Source organism: Pelophylax lessonae, assembly GCF_965119305.1.
Source record: "Pelophylax lessonae genome assembly, chromosome: 4".
NCBI classification, from domain to species: domain Eukaryota; kingdom Metazoa; phylum Chordata; class Amphibia; order Anura; family Ranidae; genus Pelophylax; species Pelophylax lessonae.
The window spans coordinates 382,676,848-382,699,080 of NC_138771.1; the positions used below are offsets into that span (position 1 = coordinate 382,676,848).

The following is a 22,233-nucleotide window of genomic DNA, read 5'->3' on the forward strand; positions in this document are numbered from 1 at the left end:
ATCTCGCCTTTTTGGCGACTCCCTGGATACGCTGATAAAGGGGATCTCTGGGGGTAAGAGCACGCTCTTGCCCCAGTCTCGCAAGGCTAAGGGTGCTCAAGGTAAGAAGCATGCTTCGTTTAGACCCTCTCAGGGGTCCTTTCGTGCCTTTCGGTCGAACTATAAGGGCAAACCATTCAAAGGTCAAGGCTCCCAAAAAGAAGCCGTGGACAGGTAAGCAGAAGTCCGGCCAGTCCGGGTCCGCTGCCCATAACAATGCGGCCTGAAGGGGCGCCCTCACCCAGTTCTGGGGTGGGGGGATGTTTGCTCGGTTTTCTTCAACCCTGGCTGGCCCGCGTTCGGGACAGGTGGGTTCAGGAGATCGTTCGGTCCGGTTACAAGATCGAGTTTCTCTCTCGGCCGGCGAGCACATTTTTTCCCTCAAATCTTCAACTGTCTCCGGAGCGTTTGCGAGATCTGCACCTGGCGGTTTGGTAGCTGCGGGCTCAGGGAGTGGTGGTTCCGGTGCCTCATCGGGACAGATTTCGGGGTTTTATTCAAATCTGTTCACTGTGCCCAGGAAGGAGGGCAAGGTACGTCTAATTCTGGACTTAAAAGCTCTGAACCGCTTTGAGCGGGTTCGCAAGTTCCGCATGGAATCCCTGCGCTCGGTGGTGGCTGCTCTAGTTCCGGGAGAATTCATGGCATCCATCGATTTGAAGGATGCGTACCTTCACATCCCCATTTTCGAGGGTCACCAGAGGTACCTTCGATTCGCCATTGCGGAGGATCATTACCAATTCGTGGCGCTGCCTTTTGGTCTCGCCTCGGCTCCGCGGGTGTTCACCAAGTTGCTTGCACCGGTTCTGGCTTTATTGAGAGCCCAGGGCATCTCGGTCCTGGGGTATCTGGACGACATTCTGGTTCGGTCTGCGACCAGTCAGGGTCTGGTGCAAGACTTGTCCGTCACGATGCAAACTCTACAGGAGTTTGGTTGGACGATAAACTTTCCAAAATCGACGCTATGCCCGTCGTTTCGTCTTCCCTACCTGGAAATGATCCTGGACTCTGTTCAGGCGAAGGTCTTCCTGCCGGAAGACAAGCTCAGGACACTTCAGGAAGAAGTACGGTCTCTCCGGATCGTTCCGTGCTCGTCCCTTGGGACGGGCATGAGGTGTCTGGGATTGATGGTCTCGGCCTTCGAGGCGATCCCCTTTGCCCAGTTTCACACGAGGGGTCTCCAGGCGGAGATCCTGTCCAGGTGGGACGGGCGACCGCAATCTCTGGATCTTCAGATCTCGTTGAGTCCTCGCACCAGAAGGGATCTTCTGTGGTGGCTACAGTCCCCGGCAGTGTCGGGGGGGGGGGGGGCAAGTCTTTTCGTCCTCTTTCGTGGACGGTGATCACCACGGATGCCAGCCTGTCGTGCTGGGGAGGTGTTCTGGGCATTCTGTCCGCCCAGGGTACTTGGTCGGAGGGGGAATCCTCCCTTCCGATAAACATTCTGGAATTGCGGGCGATAAATCTCTGCCTTCGACGTTGGACGGACAGGCTTCAGGGCCATCCGGTTCGGGTGCAGACGGACAATGCCACAGCGGTGGCCTACATAAACCATCAAGGGGGCACCAGGAGTGCCCGAGTGGCTCGGGAGGTGGCCGACATTCTGTCTTGGGCCGAGACGCATGTTCCGGCGATCACGGCGGTTCACATTCCGGGGGTGGAGAACTGGCAGGCGGATTATCTGAGTCGCCAGACCCTGGACCAGGGGGAATGGTCGCTCCACCCGGATGTCTTCCAGATGTTGTGCGCGAAGTGGGGGTCTTCCAGATGTGGACCTGTTCGCGTCTCGTCTGAACAACAAGGTGGGAAGGTTCGTGGCAAGGACGCGCGATCCTCGGGCAGACGCGTCGGACGCGTTAGTGGCTCCGTGGCATCAGTATCGACTGATGTATGCATTCCCACCAATTCAGTTGCTATCCCGGTTCCTTCGCAGGTTGTCCTCGGAACTGCTCACTGTGATTCTGGTGTCTCCATGGTGTCTGCCTCTTCGAGAAGATCTTCTGTCTCAAGGACCGATATTCCATCCTGCTTTACAGTCGCTGGCTTTGACGGCCTGCCTGTTGAAACCGAGGTCCTGAGGAATAGGGGGCTCTCCCCGGAGGTCATTCATACTTTGATCAACGCTAGAAAGACTACTTCGGGGAAGGTTTACTACCGTACTTGGAAGGCCTATTTTGCCTGGTGTGAGTCCAGGGGGTTTTCCCCTCGCTCATACTCGGTGTCTAGGGTGTTGTCTTTCCTTCAAACGGGTGTGGACCAGCGTTTGGCGTTGGCCACGATTAAGGGTCAGATTTCTGCGCTGGCCGTTCTTTTTCAATGCCCTGTGGCGTCTAATTCTTTGGTTAGCACTTTTGTTCAAGGGGTGCGACACCTGGTCCCTCCTAGGAGGGAGCCTTTGCCTCCATGGGACTTGAACCTCGTTCTGTCCGTGTTGCAACATGCTCCTTTTGAAAAGATCAGGGAGATCTCGTTGCCTCTGTTGTCCAAGAAGGTCGCTTTTTTGGTGGCGATCACTTCGGCTCGCAGGGTGTCGGAGCTGGCAGCCTTGTCCTGCAGGTCTCCGTATTTGGTGATTCACTTGGATAAGGTGGTCTTGCGACCTAACCCTTCTTTTCTTCCAAAGAGGATCTCGGAATTTCATCTCAATGAGGACATTGTCTTGCCTTCACTTTGCGCGAAGCCTAAGCATCCGAAGGAGGTGGATTTACATTCCTTGGATGTTGTTCGGGCGATCAGGGTTTACCTGTCAGCGACTAAATCCTTTCGCAAGACGGATTCTCTATTTGTCCTTCCTGAGGGGTCTCGGAAGGGCTTGGCGGCGTCGGCTTCTACCATCGCCAAATGGATCAGACAGACTATTGAGCAGGCATATGTTTTGAAGGGAAAAGTTCCCCCTATGCCTGCGAAGGCGCACTCTACCAGATCTCCGAGTACGTCTTGGGCCTGTCATCATCGGGCTTCTGTGGCCCAGGTGTGTAAGGCGGCGACTTGGTTGTCCGTTCACACCTTCTCAAAGTTCTACAAAGTGGATGTTCAGGCATCGGCAGATGCCTCCTTTGGCCACAAGGTTCTTAATGCGGCAGTACCTTAGGGTCCCTTATTTTTGGGCCCTTGGCTGTTTGGGATGTTTTTATCCCTGGGTTATTTGTTCTTCCTGGGTTGTTGCTCCTGTTGAGCAAAGTTTTTTTCATGCTGCCCAGCTGGTTTCCTTCCTTTGGTAAGGTTCCTTTCTCTGATGTGGGTCCTGCGTTGCCTTGGGCGCGGCTGCGTTTCCCACCCCTCATGTATGCACTGCTTTGGGACGTCCCCATAGTGACGAATACGGAGAGGCGGCGACTGTCGGAGGACGTAAGAGAAAACTGAATTTTTGTAAAATCTTACCTGTAAATTTCCTTTCTCTGAGTCCTCCGACAGTCGCCGCCCCCGCCCCTCTTTTGGGGTTTGTTTATGTACTTTACTGCTATTCTACTGAAACTGAGGTATGGATACAGGAAGCAGGAGGGTATTGACTGAGGGGACCACCCCCTGGGGGTGGGATATGCTAAAAGCTTTTAATATTGACATATTCTGTTGCCTAGCTACTCCTACGGAGCAAAGGTCAATAACCCATAGTGAAACCCATAGTGACGAATATGGAGAGGCGGCGACTGTTGGAGGTCTCAGAGAAAGGAATTTTACAGGTAAGATTTTACAAAAATTCAGTTTTTCTCTTACGTCCTACGACAGTCACTGCCCATTCATACAGTCTTCACCAATGGGGTATTGACTTCCTCTCCTTAGGAGTAGCTAGGCAAAAGACTTGTTAAAACAAAAGCATTTACATACACACCCATGGGGGCTGTCCCACTGGTCCAATACCCTTCCTGCAATAGCCATCTCTACTCAGTCTTCTGCCTAGTTCAGGAGTAGTCAGGCTTCCCTGTGCTGGGGCTACAGTCTCAGCCACCTTCTATTTTATGATTTTATTTTCTGAAAATGTCTTTTTTTCTTTGCATTACTAGCTGTTTATTTTGTCAGCTTTTAGTTAGTCGGATCTTTGGATGAAGATGGAGTTTGCGGAGCTGGGAATCGGACTGGTCGTCCTGGTTCTCCAGGACAGAGGATCAGATGGAATCCCAGCCCGCCATCGAGCGTTACGCAGGCTATGTGTTCACTCTGGCCTCATAAACGACCCATCTCTGTCCTCAGGGATGCAGCCTTGTGAGGTGGCTACCTCACCGGACGCATGCACGGTTCGTCCGTGCACCCCTGGTGTCCTGCGTTTTTTGGCTGGCGGCACTCCCCTGCCATCTGAGGGTTGGCGGTTTTTCCCGTTTATTGTGAGGCACCCCACGCCATCGGGTACAGGTAAGTACACTCTGTGTGGGGCCTCTGACTGGGGCCGGCAGTCCTCTGTGTCTGTGGTGTCCCCTATGTCTGAGCGTTTTGGGCTCCCTGGTCCCTGCGTTGGAGTTTGAGGGATCCCTCTCCTGTTTCACTGAGGTGCTTGGAGGTACAGACTAGCGTGGCGACCGCTGCGGGGTTGCAAACCACCATGGCTAAACCACAAGGTGGAAAGGTTCGTGGCAAGAACGCGCAATCCTCTGGCAGAAGCCTCAGATGCGCTGGTGGTGCCTTGGCATCAGTATCGTCTGATCTATGCTTTTCCTCCGATTCAGTTGTTGTCCAGGTTCCTTAGCTGGTTGGCCTCGGAAACCAACATTGGTGATTCTGGTGGCGCCGGACTGGCCACGCCGGTCCTGGTACGCGGACATCGTTCACCTGGCCGTCGAGCCTCCTTGGCGACTGCCGATGTGGGACGATCTGCTGTCTCAGGGTCCGATCTTCCATCCTGCTTTACAGTCGCTGGCTTTAACGGCGGGGCTGTTGAAAGTCAGGTCCTGAGAGACAGGGGTCTCTCCTCAGAGGTCATTCCTACTCTAATCAAGGCTAGAAAAGCCTCCTCTGGTAAGATTTATTACCAAACTTGGAAAGCTTATTTTGCCTGGTGTGAGTCCAGGGGTTTCTCTCCTCGTTCATACTCTGTGGCGAGAGTGTTGGCTTTCCTCCAATCTGGTGTGGACCAGCGCCTTGCGTGGCTACGATTAAGGGCCAGGTTTCTGTACTGGCTGTTCTTTTTCAGTGCCCTTTGGCCTCTCATTCTTTGATTCGCACCTTCATTCAAGGTGTGCGTCACTTGGCCCCTCCTAGAGGGGAGCCTCTGCCTCCATGGGACTTGAACTTGGTTCTGTCCGTGTTACAACGTTCCCCGTTTGAAAACATCAGGGAAATTTTGTTACCTCTGCTGTCTAAAAAGGTTGCCTTTCTGGTGGCGATCACTTCTGCTCGCAGAGTATCAGAGTTGGCGGCGTTGTCTTGCCGCTCCCCTTACCTGGTGGTTCATAGGGATAAAGTGGTCTTGAGACCAAACCCGTCCTTTCTTCCAAAGGTGGTTTCGGATTTTCACCTCAATGAGGACATTGTCTTACCTTCACTCTGTGCGAATCCTAAGCATCCTAAGGAGATTGCCTTGCATTCTTTGGATGTTGTCAGGGCGATCAGGGTCTACCTGTCGTCGACTGAATCCTTTCGGAAATCGGATTCCCTCTTTTTCCTTCCTGAGGGACCTCAGAAGGGTATGGCTGCGTCTGTGGCGACCATTGCCAAATGGATCAGACAGACTATTGTTCAGGCCTATTCGTTGAGGGAAAGGGTACCACCCTTACCTGTCAAGGCGCACTCTACCAGGTCGGTGAATGCGTCCTGGTCTTTCCGGCATCAGGCCTCGGTGGCCCAGGTGTGCAAGGCTGCGACTTGGTCGTCAGTGCACACCTTTTCCAAATTCTTCAAGATTGATGTTCTGGCATCAGCGGATGCCTCCTTTGGCCGCAAAGTTCTCTGTGCGGCAGTCCAGTAGGGCAGTGGTCCTCAACTCTAGTCCTCAGGGCCCACTAGCAGGCCAAGTATTACCGTGGGGAGATGGAGACTAGAGTACTGCAATCACTGAGCAGCAAATATCATCACCTGGGATGTATTTCAGTTATCTTGCAAACCTGGCCTGTTAGTGGGCCCTGAGGACCAGGGTTGAGGACCACTGCAGTAGGGGACCCAGGTTTTTATGCGAGTCCCTGGTTGTTGGGGTTGTTTACCCCTTGGTTATTTGCTTTCCTGGGTTGTTGCTCCTGTTGAGCCTTTTTTTGTTGCCCAGCGGGTTACCTTCCTGTTCATGTAAGGTTCCTTTCTCTGAGATGGGTACTGTGTTGCCTTTTCTGACGGTTGCGTTTTCCCACCCCTCATATCTACACTTCTTTGGGACATCCCCATTGGTGAAGACTGTATGAGTGGGCGGCGACTGTCGGAGGACGTAAGAGAAAACTGAACTTTTGTAAAATCTTACCATAAAATTCCTTTCTCTGAGTCCTCCGTCAGTCGCCGCCCCTGCCCCTCTTATAGGGTTTTTATACACTTAACTGCTTTGATACCAAACTGAGTTGAGACGGCTATTGCAGGAGGGGTATTGGACCAGTGGGACAGCCCCCATGGGTGTGTCTATGTAAATGCTTTTGTTTTAACAAGTCTTTTGCCTAGCTACTCCTAAGGAGAGAAAGTCAATACCCCCTTGGTGAAGACTGTAGGAGTGGGCGGCAACTGTCGGAGGACTCAGAGAAAGGAATTTTACGGTAAGATTTTACAAAAATTCAGTTTTTTCCTTCAATCAAGACTCCTACCTTACTGTTTGATTTTAATTCAGATTGCAGCTTTCTGGTGTGGTTGTCCTAAGCCTGGGTTTGGACCCCACTGCACTTGGCTACAGGGATATTCTGGAAGTGACTTTACTTGGGTTGCTATGGGCCTTTATTCCCCATTCCTGTTGCTTTTTGCTGTGGAAGTGGTTAACACTGTAGGACTAAGTGCTAACACATGTTGGGTGAAGTGTCACATGTGCTTTCTTTCCTGCCATACATCTTTGAGGAAACCTCTCCCTCCAGGTACCCCTGCCTGCGACCAGAACGTTTTTGATCTTGAATCTGTTTCTGCTGCATGCCTACAGTGTTCACCTCCAGCCTTCCAAATATCACTACTAGCTGTCCTAATTTTATTTTTGAGAGTACTGAAAAGGTACTGTCCCCAACTGAGCCAATGTTTTGCTTTACTACCAAGCAAGTTGCAACGTGTCTTTTTCTAGATGTAGAGGGACAAGGCCCAATGTTCAGATGCCTCCTACTCTACTTCTAATGGCAATGAGGCTGCTTGCAATGGTGTTGGTGTTTGCAGCCATGGTGCCATCACTTCTTGGAGTCTGTTCTCTCCTTGGAGTCCTCTTTAGCTTTGTCAGGCCTGTACATCATTTGTACTGTGGTCGTGCAATACTTTAGTTCTCAAATCACCAAGGCATTTATTTACTGTGATCACAGAGAAACCCCAAGCGCTCTGATTTTTTTTTTTTTTTCTGAGTCTGCCTAAAGGAGTCAGTCTACTGCTGCTACTCTAGATTACCCATACAGTGGGGAAAGTAAATATTTGATCCCCTGCATATTTTATAAGTTTGCCCACTTGCAAAGAAATAAAGGGTCTAACATTTTTATTATAGGTGTATTTTAAATGACGGTGACAGAATATCAACCAAAAATCCAGAAAAAAACCGCATGAAATAAATGTTCTAATTTGAGTTGCAGTTCAGTGAGTAAAATTTTCTCTTTCGTTCGAACAAAGAACTCCATAAATCATAACTAGTGGGTTATTTTGCCGCCTCCAGGAGTAGGACTAGGCAGAAAAAAAAACTCATGGCTACACCCATGGGCTGGGGGAAGGGTAAGTACAGTCCCCCCCACTCTTTTCCCCCTGTCTGGACCTGGAGACTGGTGGGGGTCCCAGGGTGCAGAATGCAGCAGACCCCTGGGGTCTCCCCCGCTATCCCCACTCTGTAAGGGTCCTGAGCTAGTGGGTGCCCCGCCCTAGTAGTCTGGAGGGGTCCCAACGTAGGAGACCCCTAGGTGCATGCCCTGCTGTTTGCAGTGTAGGTATAATGTAGGGGGGTTCTAGTGCAGGGACCAGTGCAGATCCTGGCAGCATGCTTCAGTGTAGCTGATAGGGGCCCTTAGGTCTAACTGGTCTCCGGTTGGCGCCCATGTTTGGGTAGCCGAATGATGTCACGAGGGCCATTTTCCTTTAGTTTAGCTGGTCTCAGGTTAGCAGCCATGTTTGTGAAGCGGATGATGTCACGGGGATGCTGGAGGACTGAGGCCTCCTGGAGATGCCGAAGCTCCTCCTCCTTCCTCAGTTTCCTCTTCCTGTGCCCGGGACATATAAACAAGGATAGCGTACATGATGATGTTGGGTTTTAATTCTCGGCGCTCGTTCGGTCAGTAGGGTGAGTCTTTGGGGGTCCCTGTTATATCGCTCTCTGCTCATAGGTACCCTGAGCCTTGGGGGGATTCTTTAGTGGTACCAAAACATTTTTCTCTTACGTCCTCTGACAGTCGCCTCCCACTCACAAGTCTTCACCAATGGGTATTGACCTTTGGTCCGTAGGAGTAGCTAGGCAACAAGAATTGTTAATACAATTCAAATCTGTAAAGAAAAGCGCACGCAACCTCGGGCAATAACGCTTTAATAAAGGACAATAAAACAGTACATTGGAATTGCACTCACACTTTTCCTTTAAGACAATCGCTTTACAGCATTCCAACAGGAGCTACTCGCTCCTCCCGTCCCTCCAGATGGTGACTCTGCGGTCTCCTCATCCGCGGCTGCCGCCGCTGTATCCCCTCTCTCCTTCACTTCCTGTGTTGCCTGGTCACCGGATGCCGGTTCTAGTGCGCCTGCACACTATACCAACGTGATCTACAGCGCCTCAGGAGAGCCTCAGCCAAAGCCGGAGCCACAAGTTGTACGGAGCTGCGAGGTGGGGGATTCAAGACACGGGTGCACTGCCTCTGCTGTTACTATGGACAACGCGTTTCGGAGGCTGAGCCTCCTTCCTCAGGTCCCACCTTGCTTCCTGCTAACGCCCTTCCCTATATACCCGGGATACCATCGGCCCTAATTATATAGTTGTGTATTCTTAAAGGGGCCAGTAACCGATAATCCTTATCCACCTTGGCTGGGACGGGAGAAGCAAGGGGCTATCCACTTTTAAAAAACATATATTAAAAATACAGTTTAAGATACAATTTAAAATACAATTTAAAACAGTACAATACCAGCGCAGATATTAACCAGAGCTATTATAGATACATGTTTGGATATCACATTCCCTACATAGCAATGGTTGTCTCCTGCTTAAAATACATAAACGTATCCTAAAAGTATATCAGCATTTCCTAATACCAATAGTCGACAGATCATATTAATTCCACATTATCTCTCATCCATCTACCAAAATAATTTCATAAATTTTTTTTTTTGGGATACTCAGGGTGTCACCACCGATGGGTATGTGTAGGTATATGTATTTCTCGTGTGTGTGTGTGTATATATATATATATATGAGAAATATAAACAACTGCCATGTAGTATATTTGGTTGGCCTATATGGAGTAGTATTTTCATATACTAATTGATATTTGTATATGTGCCATATGGAATTGAATCTTATTTTATTGTATTTTAATGAGACTAGTATCCTTTTTTTTTTTTTTTTTTTTTATTTATTATGTGTATTATCCTGACTTATGAAATTATTTTGGTAGATGGATGAGAGATAATGTGGAATTAATATGATCTGTCGACTATTGGTATTAGGAAATGCTGATATACTTTTAGGATACGTTTATGTATTTTAAGCAGGAGACAACCATTGCTATGTAGGGAATGTGATATCCAAACATGTATCTATAATAGCTCTGGTTAATATCTGCGCTGGTATTGTACTGTTTTAAATTGTATTTTAAATTGTATCTTAAACTGTATTTTTAATATATGTTTTTTAAAAGTGGATAGCCCCTTGCTTCTCCCGTCCCAGCCAAGGTGGATAAGGATTATCGGTTACTGGCCCCTTTAAGAATACACAACTATATAATTAGGGCCGATGGTATCCCGGGTATATAGGGAAGGGCGTTAGCAGGAAGCAAGGTGGGACCTGAGGAAGGAGGCTCAGCCTCCGAAACGCGTTGTCCATAGTAACAGCAGAGGCAGTGCACCCGTGTCTTGAATCCCCCACCTCGCAGCTCCGTACAACTTGTGGCTCCGGCTTTGGCTGAGGCTCTCCTGAGGCGCTGTAGATCACGTTGGTATAGTGTGCAGGCGCACTAGAACCGGCATCCGGTGACCAGGCAACACAGGAAGTGAAGGAGAGAGGGGATACAGCGGCGGCAGCCGCGGATGAGGAGACCGCAGAGTCACCATCTGGAGGGACGGGAGGAGCGAGTAGCTCCTGTTGGAATGCTGTAAAGCGATTGTCTTAAAGGAAAAGTGTGAGTGCAATTCCAATGTACTGTTTTATTGTCCTTTATTAAAGCGTTATTGCCCGAGGTTGCGTGCGCTTTTCTTTACAGATTTGAATTGTTTTGATCCGCCCCCCCCCCCCCCCCCCCCCCCCCAGTGGAGTGAGAGAGGAGCAGCAGCAACCAGGACATTTCAGCCAAAAAAAACATACAAACAAAGGAGGTGAATACATGGACAGCGCCATGGGCTGGTGAAGTACTCCTCTTTGTACTTGTTGCATATCAGCATGTGCAGGATCTGTCCTTTTTGATAAGAATTGTTAATACAAAGCTTTTAACATAGACACACCCCTAGGGGCTGTCCCCTCAGTCAATACCTCCCTGCACCAGCATCCCCAACTCAGTTTGACTTTGCCTAGCTTAGGAGTAGCTGGCTATCCTTTGCTGGGGCTCAGTCTCAGCCTTCTACCCTTTCTTTGATTTTATTTCAAGTATTTTTCTCTTTTCATTGCTAGCTGTTATTTTGTCAGCCTTAGTTTAGGGATCTTCTGATGAAGAATCATCATGCGGAGCTGGGTCTCGGACTGGTCGCCCTGGATCCCAGGGCTGAGAGCCAGATGGATCCCCAGCCTGCCATCGAGCGTTCAGCTTAGGTTTTACCCTGGCACATTGAACGACCCATCCCTGTTCGCTGCAGGGATGCTGCCTGTGAGGTGGCCACCTCACTGGACGCCATGACTGCGGTCCACAAGCGTCCTGGCTGCGGCACTCCCTGTCTGCCCTGATATCGGTTTGTCGCTGGAGACGGCTCCCCACGCCATCTGGTACGGTAAGCACCTTCTGTGTGGGGACCTTTCTGTATGGGTGTCAGTCTGTGGCTGTGTATTACCCTCCATGTCTGTGTAACTGCGGGCTCCCTGTCAGATCCCTGTGTGGCTGCACTGCCTGTGGGCTACGAGGGGGGGGCCATCCTGCTCTGCTGTTTATTATGCTCTGGGTGCAGTTTGTGTGCAGACGTGTGTGTGTGCGGCGGTCGCTGCGTCGATCTGCCATTTTATTTGCCTGTATACTATGACCGGCCCTGTCACTATGCAGCGCCGTGTTTTGGCGCCATTCGCCGCCATGTTGGCGGGCGATGCTCATCATGCACATGGCGGCGCCATTTTGTTGTAGCCTTTTCCCACGGCCGAGCGGCCATTTTGCTGGAGCCTTCCATAGGCTATATCAGTCAGTCAGCATTGCATCACTTCCTCTTTCTCTGGGAACAGCGATCGGTGGCAGCAGTCTGGTGTGCTCTCTCCAGGTTTTTACCTTCTTGTCCTGTCATTCCTTGCTCAGTATTGTCTATCCCTGCGGGGTCAGTGCATACAGCAGTGTGCGGTGGGCTGCGCTCACCGTGGTATTAAAGGGCCAGTTCCTTTATATTTTTCTGTACTGGGGCATGGATTCTCAGGATAGCAAGTTTCCCCCCGCCCTTGTGGGGGACCAGGGGGCTGCTGCACCCCCCGAGGGGGCCGATCTGACCACTGTAGTGGCTTCCTTAGTGTCTCAGGTGCAGATGCTGCTGGCTGAACGATCCGCAAAAAGGGCCAGGTTATCTATTTCCTCTGATTCAGAGGGCGATGTGGTTGCTGTGGCTGGCGTACCCTTCTCGGGGTCCCGCTCATCTTTGGACCTTGTGGGGTCTGAGGGGGAGCCTGAGGTGGAGGGGGTTGATGTTTCTCCCCCTGGCTCGCCTGAAGAGCTTGCACCCATGAATGAGCTGATTGCTTCCATAAAGGACACCTTGCACCTGGAGGATGAGCCTACTCCTCCTGCTAGGATGTCTTCCTTTGGAACACAGAGGGCTCGCAAATCAGCGCAGGTTTTTCCCTACCCTGCTGAATTTCACCATACGGTTAATGAACAGTGGCGCAATTTAAAGAAGCTCTTTACTGTGCCAAATAAGTTTAAATTGCTTTATCCGTTTGCACCTGCCACCGATGAGCGTTGGTGTGTGGCGCCTCCGGTGGATCACGCGGTAGCCGTTTTGAACAAGGCGACTGCGGTGCCTTCTGAGGATACCCCGGTTTTCCGGGACCCTACGGACAGGAGAATAGAGTCTCTTGCCCGTCATGCCTATATGGTGGCTGGTTCTATGCTGAAGCCTATTTTTGCTTACATTATGGCGGCACAGGCTGTTGCTGATTGGACCAAGATGCTCAGGCGCACCTTGGCGGCTGTTTCCGCTCCACCTACCACGTTGGCTATGGTGGACCAGATCCATCAGGGTGTCATGTACTTGTGCGATGCGGACTTGAATTTAGCTCCCTTGGCTGCGCGCCTGTCCAGCGTGGCGGTACTGAACCGTCGTCTGATTTGGCTGAAAAATTGGTCGGTCGACCAATCTAATCGCAAGACGCTGGCGGATTTTCCCTATGCGGGGTCTCGCCTTTTTGGCAAGGCTTTGGATACCCTGATCAAAGGGGTTACGGGGGGCAAGAGTACTCTCCTGCCCCAGTCTTACAAGCATAAGTCTTTCCGTGGTAAGCGGAATTCCTCGTCTAGGCCCTCTCAGGGGTCCTTTCGTGCCTTTCGGTCACAGTCCAAGGGCAAGCCCTTCAAAGGCCAAGGCTCCCAGAAGAAGCCGTGGGCGGGGAAGCAGAAGTCCGGCCAGTCCGGTTCAACTTCCCATGCCACTTCCGCCTGAAGGGGCGCCCTCACCCGTTTCTGGGGTGGGTGGACGTCTGCGTGGTTTCCTACAACCTTGGCTGGCCCGCGTTCGGGACAGGTGGGTTCAGGAAATCGTTCAATCTGGTTACAAGATCGAATTTCTCTCTCGGCCGGCGGGCAGATTTTTCCCCTCAAATCTTCGGCTGTCTCCAGAGCGCTTGCAGGATTTGCACCTGCCGGCCCAGGGGGTGGTGGTTCCGGTGCCTCATCGGGACAGATTTCGGGGGTTTTACTCCAATCTGTTCACTGTGCCCAGAAAGGAGGGCAAAGTGCGTCCGATTCTGGACTTGAAGGCTCTGAACCGCTTTGTGCGGGTTCGCAAATTTCGCATGGAATCCCTACGCTCAGTGGTGGCTGCCCTGAGTCCGGGGGAATTCATGGCCTCCATCGATCTGAAGGATGCGTACCTACACATCCCCATTTTCGAGGGTCACCAGAGGTACCTTTTGATTCGCCGTTGCGGAGGATCACTACCAATTCGTGGCGTTACCTTTTGGTCTCGCTTCGGCTCCACGGGTTTTTACCAAAGTGCTGGCGCCGGTTCTGGCCCTGTTGCGTGCACAGGGCATTGCTGTCTCGGGGTATCTGGACGATATCCTGATAAGGTCAAACGCCAGTCAGAGCCTGGTGACCGACCTGTCCACCACGATGCGGACTCTGCAGGAGTTCGGTGGGACCATAAACATTCCGAAGTCGACTCTGTGTCCTTCGGTTCGCCTTCCCTACCTGGAAATGATTCTGGACTCTGTCCAAGCAAAGGTCTTCCTGCCGGAGGACAAGCTTCGGACTCTTCAGGACGAGATCAGGTCCCTCAGGGACAACCGGCACTCGTCTCTCCGGACATGCATGAGATGTCTAGGTTTAATGGTCTCGTCTTTCGAGGCGATCCCTTTTGCCCAGTTTCACACGCGGGGTCTCCAGGCGGAGATTCTGACCGAGTGGGACGGGCGACCGCAATCCCTGGATCTGCGGATCTCGTTGAGCCACGACACCAGAAGGGATCTTCTGTGGTGGCTCCAGTCCCCGGCGGTGTCGGGGGGCAAGTCTTTTCGTCCATTGTTATGGACGGTGCTCAGCACGGATGCCAGCCTGTCGGGCTGGGGTGGTGTTCTGGGCGTTCTGTCCGCCCAGGGAACTTGGTCGGGGGAGGAGTCCTCCCTTCCGATCAACATTCTGGAATTGAGAGCGATAAAGCTTTGCCTTCTGAGATGGACGGACCGGCTTCGGGGCCGTCCAGTTTGAGTTCAGACGGACAATGCCACCGCGGTGGCTTACATCAACCACCAAGGGGGCACCAGGAGTTCCCGAGCGGCTCGGGAAGTAGCCGACATTCTGTCTTGGGCCGAGACGCACGTCCCGGCGATAACGGCAGTTCACATCCCGGGGGTGGAGAACTGGCAGGCGGATTATCTGAGTCGCCAGACCCTGGACCAGGGAGAATTGTCCCTTCACCCGGATGTCTTCCGGATGTTGTGCGCGAAGTGGGGTTCCCCAGATGTGGACCTGTTCGCGTCTCGTCTGAACAACAAGGTGGAAAGGTTCGTGGCAAGGACGCGCGATCCTCGGGCAGACGCCTCAGACGCGTTAGTTGCGCCCTGGCATCAGTATCGTCTGATGTATGCCTTTCCATCGATTCAGCTGTTGTCCAGGCTTCTTCGCAGGTTAGCCTCGGAACCGCACACGGTGATTCTGGTGGCGCCGGACTGGCCTCGCCGGTCCTGGTACGCAGACCTAGTAAATCTGGCGGTCGACGCTCCGTGGCGTCTGCCACTTCGAGAAGATCTCCTGTCTCAAGGGCCGATATTCCATCCTGCTTTACAGTCGCTGGCTTTAACGGCCTGGCTGTTGAAAGCCAGGTCCTGAAGGATAGGGGTCTCTCCCCTGAGGTCATTCCCACTTTGATCAAGGCTAGGAATGCCTCTTCGGGGAAGATTTACTACCATACTTGGAAAGCGTATTTTGCCTGGTGTGAGTCCAGGGGGTATTCCCCTCGCTCATACTCGGTGTCGAGAGTGTTGGCTTTCCTTCAAATGGGCGTGGACCAGCGTTTGGCGTTGGCCACGATTAAGGGTCAGATTTCTGCGCTGGCCGTTCTCTTTCAACGCCCTGTGGCGTCTAATTAATTGGTTAGCACCTTTGTTCAGGGGGTGCGACATTTGGCCCCTCCTAGGAGGACCCTTTACCTCCATGGGACTTGAATTTGGTTCTGTCCGTGTTGCAACAGGCTCCCTTTGAAAAGATCAGGGAGATCTCGTTGTCTCTGTTGTCCAAGAAGGTTGCCTTTTTGGTGGCAATCACTTCGGCTCGCAGGGTGTCGGAGCTGGCGGCTTTGTCCTGCAATTCTCCCTACCTGGTGGTCCTGCAGCCCAACCCATCTTTTCTTCCGAAACGGATATCGGAATTTCACCTGAATGAAGAACATTGTCTTGCCTTCGCTCTGCGCGAAGCCTAAGCATCCGAAGGAGGTTGCCTTACATTCCTTGGATGTTGTCCGGGCGATCAGAGTTTACCTGTCGTCCACTAAATCTTTTCGCAAGTCTGATTCCCTCTTTGTCCTTCCTGAGGGACCTCGGAAGGGCATGGCGGCGTCGGCTGCGACCACCGCCAAATGGATCAGACAGATCATTGAACAAGCCTATGCCTTGAAGGGGAAGGTTCCTCCCTTCCCTGCCCTGTGAAGGCGCACTCTACCAGGTCTTTGAGTACGTCTTGGGCTTTCCGGCATCAGGCTTCTGTGGCCCAGGTGTGTAAGGCGGCGACTTGGTCGTCCGTTCACACCTTCTCAAAGTTCTATAAAGTGGATGTTCAGGCATCGGCTGATGCCTCCTTTGGCCGTAAAGTTCTCAGTGCGGCAGTTTCCTAGGGACCCTTGTTTTCGTGGGCCCCTGGTTGTTGGGGTGTTTTACCCCTGGGTTACTTGTTTTTCCTGGGTTGTTGCTCCTGTTGAGCATGTTTTTCCTGTTGCCCAGTCGGTTCTCTTACTGTGGTAAGGTTCCTTTCTCTGATGTGGGTACTGCGTTGCCTTTCTACAGTTGCGTCTCCCACCCCTCATGTCTACACTGCTTTGGGACATCCCATTGGTGAAGACTTGTGAGTGGGCGGCGACTGTCGGAGGACGTAAGAGAAAACTGAATTTTTGTAAAATCTTACCGTAAAATTCCTTTCTCTGAGTCCTCTGACAGTCGCCGCCCCCGCCCCTCTTTTGGGGTTTTTGTGTACTCTTACTGCTATGCTACCAAACTGAGAACTGAGTTGGGGATGCTGGTGCAGGGAGGTATTGACTGAGGGGACAGCCCCTAGGGGTGTGTCTATGTTAAAAGCTTTGTATTAACAATTCTTGTTGCCTAGCTACTCCTACGGAGCAAAGGTCAATACCTATTGGTGAAGACTTGTGAGTGGGCGGCGACTGTCGGAGTACGAGGACTCAGAGAAAGGAATTTTACGGTAAGATTTTACAAAAATTCCGTTTTTTTTCTTTATTCTCAGGGTGACATCTCCCCCACTGACCCCTCGTGGAGTTGGCAGGTCCCTCGGAACCCCAGCTGCTCATGGTTGCACTGATAGCGGTCCTCCAGTCCTTAGTGTCCAAGGTGGAAGTGGAGTGTGGGTAAAGGCCCAGGAGGAAGCTTCCCCCGCCTTCCCCCTGCTGAGTTAATTTCCTTCGATTCTGAGCCTGATGCCGCCATGGACGCGGCCTGTCCATGGGGGCTTAATATCACACCACCAGATCCATCTGCTAGTGAAGATAATTCCTCCATGGTCGCAGCAGCAAATGAAAAAGCGCTGATAGACGTACTCATTACTGCAGTACGTGAGACATTAAAAATGTAGAATGTGGCTGATGTAGCCACAGACGTGGCTGTGTCGTTTGGTACGCTTAAGTCACCTCTCACTCCAAAAGGGGTTTCCTTATGTGCCTTATTTTGACAGGTTTTCTTGTAAGGAATGGGAACAACCAAAATTACCCTTTGGGGTCCCCAAACGTTTTGCTGTATGTTACCCTTTTGAGAAGACCCTTTTAAAGGAGTGGACTAGTCCACCAGTGTTGGACCCTCCTGTTTACAGTTTGAATAAAGCAACCATGATCTCAGTAGAGGAATCCCTGTCTTTTAAGGACCCGGCTGACAAAGCGGAGGCTGTGGCACACGTTTTGCTATGACTGGTTTGGCATTGCGTTCAGTCTTTGCCTCAGCCCTGGTGTCTCAAACCCTAACAGAATGGGCCACGCTTTTGTGCCAGGGCCCTCGGGGTGAGTAGTTCCCCACTGCTTAGGTTGATTTAGCAGACCAGTTGGTCCATGGGCTGCAGTTTTTGTGATGTAGCTTTTGATACAGCTCCTGTGCTGTCCAAACTTTCTGTTGCAGCGGTGGTGATTAGGCCCGTGCTGTGGCTTAAGAATTGGTCCACAGACCAAGCCTCTAAGAAAGCTGTAGTTGATCTGGCCTTTCAAGGCGATCACCTGTTTGGGGCTACCCTGGATGACTCCAATAAGGGTATCTCGGGGAGGGGGGGGGGAGTACTTTACTGCCACAGTCAAGGCAAGGGAAGGAGCCTCGCGGCAGACGGGGGCCCTCCTTCTCAGCCCATGGAAATTTTTCATGCTTCTGGGACAGAGAGTGAGGGAAATGGATCTTTTAAATCTTCCCTGGAAAGTTCCAAGCAGCCTTGGGCTGGTAAGCCTAGAGCTAGCTTCTCTGGACCCGCAGACAAGACCCCTTCAGCATGAAGGTCTGCCCTCAACCAATATTGTGGTGGGGGGACATTTTTGTTGGTTTCTGGCCCTGCTGACTTCTTTGGTGAGCAATAAGGAGATCGGATATCACCTGAACCTTTGCAGGATTTTGCAGAACTACCGAAGGTTCCCCCTATCCAGGGAATTGAGTTACCTAGGTCTTATTTTTATTCTGATCAGGGTGGTCCTTCCTCTGGACACATTTCAGGAACCACAGGCCGTGATTCACCGGCTACTGTCACACAGACAGTTATCTCTCCCGATTTGCATATAGGTTCTTAGTCTGATGGTATCCATCTTCAAGACTTCATGTTCTGTTTGCACAGTCCTACATGCAGCTCCTTCAGCAGGTTTGGCTCCACAGGAGGATACTGAGGTTCTTGGCGTTAACACTGGTTCCTCTGACAGACGCCGTAGGCGTCCAAGGGCCTCGGTAAGGCCAGCTTCATCCTTGGCTCAGGCTTCTTTCGCAGTCCCTACGATGAATGAAGAGCGAGGATCTTCCAATCATCCTGGTGGGTGTAAACGTCTCTGGGGGGCTTCCTCTCAGAGAAGACCAGTTGTCCCAAGGGCTAATTACCATCCTGCTTTACAGTCGCTGGTTTTCATGGCTTAGATTTTGAAAGCCAGGTACTAGAGGTTTGTCTGGATCGGTGATCCCTACTATGGTGAAGGCGAGGAAGTCAACTTTCAGCAAGATATACCATCATACATGGAAAGCGTACATTTTTCTGGTGTCAGTCAATTGGCGCTCATCCTTGATCCTTTTCTGTGGCTCGGATCTTAATCTTTCCTCAACAGGGCATTGATCTGAAGTTGGCCTTGAGTACCATCAAGGGCCAGGTGTCTGCCCTGGCAATCTTCTTTCAGCGACCCCTAGCAACGCACTTATTAGTTCGTACCTTCGTTCAGGGGGTTCGACATGTGGCTCTACCTGTACGGTCTCTTTTCCCACCATGGGATTTAAATTTAGTACTTTCTGTACTCCATAAACCTCCATTTGAGTATATTCGGGATAATCCCTTGCTTACGTTATTCCAGAAGGTGACATTCTTGGTGGCTATTACCTCGGCCTGCAGGGTATCCAAATTGGCTGCATTATCTGGTCGCAGTCTCTATTTAGTGGTCCATGGGGGTAAAGTGGTTCTTTGTCCCTGTCCATCATTCCAGCCCAAAGTGTTTTCGGATTTCCATTTGAATGTGATCATTGCGTTGCCTTCCTTGTGTCCCAAGCCAGCTCATCCCAAGGAATTTTCTTTGCGTACCTTAGATGTGGTTCGTGCTATTCAGGTGTATCTGGCAGCTACTGAGTCTTTTCGGAGGTCAGACTCGCTTTTTGTGTCTACGGACAGACCAAGAAAAGGGCTGGCTGCTTCCTCGGCTACCATCTCCAGAGGGATCAAACAGACTGTGACTCAGGCCTATTCCTTTAAAGGTCAGGTTCCACTTTTCCCTGTCACGGCACATTCTACTTGGGCGCTGAGTGCTTCTTGGGCCTTCCGTCATCAGGCTTAAATATCACAAGTTTGCAAGGGGATTACTTGGTCATCCGTCCATACCTTTACAAAATTGTATAAGGTAGATACTTTGGCTCCTGCGGATGCTTATTTTGGCTGCAAAGTTTTGCAGGCTGCTGTTTAAGAGGGGCTGTTCCCTCTTAACCACTTTACCACTGGAGGATTTTGCTGTCTTACGTCTGGGCCACTTTTTGTGATTCAGCACTGTGCAACTTTAACTGACAATTGCACTGTCATGCAACGCTGTACCCAAACGAAATTTACATCCTTTTTTTTCCCCACAAACAGAGCTTTCTTTTGGTGGTATTTGATCATCTCTGCGATTTTTATTTTTTGCGATATTAATAAAAAAATGCGACAATTTTGAAAAAAAAAACTATGTTTCTACTTTGACAGTTAAAAAATATCCAATATATTCAATTTTTGTCATATTTAGGCCAAAATGTATTTAGCTAGATGTCTTTGACAAAAAAATTCTCAATGAGCGTATTTTTAACCGTTTTAAGACCGGAAGATTTTACCCCATTCCTGACCAGGCCATATTTTGCGAATTCGGCACTGCGTTACTTTAATGGACAATTGTGCGGTCGTGCGACGATGTACCCAAATTAAATTGACGTCCTTTTTTTCCCCACAAATAGAGCTTTCTTTTGGTGGTATTTGATCACCTGTGCTATGTTTACTTTTTGCGCTATAAACAAAAAAAAGCGACAATTTTGAAAAAAATAACAATATTTTTCAAATTTTTTTATATGAAATCCCCCCCCCCCCCTCCGAAAAAAAATGTAAAAATCAAAATGTTTTAAAATTTTAGGCCTATTTGTTTTCTGCTACATATTTTTGGTAAAAAAAAATAGCAATAAGCGTATTTTGATTGGTTTGCGCAAAAGTTATCGCAGCTACTAACTACGGGAAATTTATGTCATTTTTATGGGGTTTTTTTAAACTAGTAGTGGCGGCTATCTGCGATTTTTTTTTTTTTTTTTTTCCCTCCCCGGGACTGCGACATGGTGTCGGACAGATCGGACCCTTGACTGACATTTTTGACACTTTTGGGTGTACCAGTGACATTACTACAGTAATCAGTGCTATAATTATGCACGGTTACTGTAAAAATGACACTGGGAGGGAAGGGGTTAACTTTTATTGGTGATCAAGGGGTTAATGTATGCCTGGTGCTTAGTGTGTGGGGGGAGGGGACTATGTGACACAGGCACAGATCGCAGGTTCAGCTATGCTGAATCCTGCAATCTGACCCTGCCTGTCACTTAGATCTGCCCACTTTGTTTACACAAGCGGGCGGATCTCCACACTCGATCCCCGATGATCGGGGAAGAGCAGCGGTGATCACCGCCACTCCTCCCCTGGCTCGACTCCCGCTGTGACTAAATACAGCGGGAGCGAGCCTCCGGCGGCGCCGAGAGAGGGGAATGTCTGGTGACGTAGGTCTACATCGCCAGATGGTAGCGAGCCACTGTGCCGCAGTAGCAGCACAGTGAGCAGTGGGCAAGTGGTTAAGCGGTGTTTTTTTTTTTTTAAACCCCCCCACCAGACGCCCCCGGGCTCCTGTGGCCTGGATAAGGCTGGGTCCTGATTAAGGGCTCTTATTTTTAGCCTTGGGTTATTTTCCCCACCCCTCATTTTCCTTTTGGCACTGCTTTTGGACATCCCACTAGTTACGATTTATGGAGCACTGTGTCTGTCGAACGAAAGAGAAAATGCGATTTTTGTACTTAACGTACAATCCATTTTTCTGCATTCGAGGGACACAGCACCCACCCCTCTGAAGTTCTGATACTTCGAATACTGCTTGCTACTTAACTGATTACCTAGAGCAGAGAGGGGGTTCTATAGCAGCTGAGGATGGCCCAGGTGTTTTTTGTTGCCTGGTCCTACTCCTGGAGGAGGCAATATAACCCACTAGCTATGAATTATGGAGCGCTGTGTCCGTTGCACTAAGAAATAGATTTTTCGGTAAGTACAAAATCCAGTTATTTGAACCCCTACCAAACCAACAATTCTGGCTCCCATAGACTGGCTACAGTATGTGCTCATGTGGTCCTCCGAATAGTCCTGTCAATTTAAGAATATGCCTGTGTATAAAAGACACCTGTCCACAGAATCTTCCTTCCATTCAGGTTACGGTTACATTAGAGGTGATTTTGAAATTGTATGAGTTCAGCAAAGTAATTATCACTTACCACATACATACTTATAATTAGTACAAATGTCCTGGATAACAATTCATTAATTTTCACCTCACAACAGCATAAGTTCCTGTAGCATCTGGAGAAATACTTGGAAGGTATAACCATATGAAGTGGACACTTTAACATGTATGTAAAAATATACTTGTATATATTGCACAAATCCCCCCCGATGTAGGGATGCCACCACCGTGCGAATGGACTTAATTCTGAACTTCCGAACCCACACAAGGTTCAGCGCCTTGAGGTCCAGGATGGGATGCACTTTGCCTTCCTTCCTGGGAACTGTAAACAGGTTTGAGTAAAAACCCTGATAACGTTCCAAAGTCAGAACTGGGACAATCACCCTGTGATGTAACCGGTCTTGTACCGCCCCAAAGACACCCTGTAAGCGGTCCGGGGAAAGACAAGTTGGAAGGAACAAGTTGAAGGGACAAGAGCGAAACTCGATCTTGTAGTCAGACCGAATGACTTTGTGGACCCACTTGTCTTGCACCATGGAAGTCCACGGGTCTAGAAAATAGAGAAGACATTCCCCACTCCTCCGACAAAGGTGAGGGTATATTGCACAAATTCTATTATGAATTCATGCAACAGATGTATCATTTATGCTATAATTTGTCACCCATAGAATTGGTGATACATCCTTGAGAAAGGCCAGA

General features: G+C 50.3%; 1 protein-coding gene across 2 annotated transcripts in view; it reads left to right on the top strand.

Annotated features, from left to right (window-relative positions):
- Positions 1 to 22,233, top strand: part of FBXW11 (F-box and WD repeat domain containing 11) — a 565,949-nt gene that overhangs the window by 358,141 nt on the left and 185,575 nt on the right. The window lies entirely within an intron of this gene.